This window comes from Lissotriton helveticus, chromosome 1_1 (assembly GCF_964261635.1).
Source record: "Lissotriton helveticus chromosome 1_1, aLisHel1.1, whole genome shotgun sequence".
NCBI classification, from domain to species: domain Eukaryota; kingdom Metazoa; phylum Chordata; class Amphibia; order Caudata; family Salamandridae; genus Lissotriton; species Lissotriton helveticus.
Window position 1 is genome coordinate 1,191,867,110 of NC_136057.1, and position 203 is coordinate 1,191,867,312.

Sequence of the window (203 nt, forward strand, 5' to 3'; positions counted from 1 at the left end):
AAGATTGTTCTGGTCAACGAAGGCACCGCCTCCTGCTTCCATACCCTCAAAATGCTCAATAAAATGTTCAAATGGTTCCCAGTCAGTACACGCATAATGGTCACCCACGCCCTCATCACCAGCAAGCTGTACTACAGCAACACACTCTGTCAGAAACACAGTCTAACTGCTAGAAGACTTCAAACCCAGCGACCAGACTCACT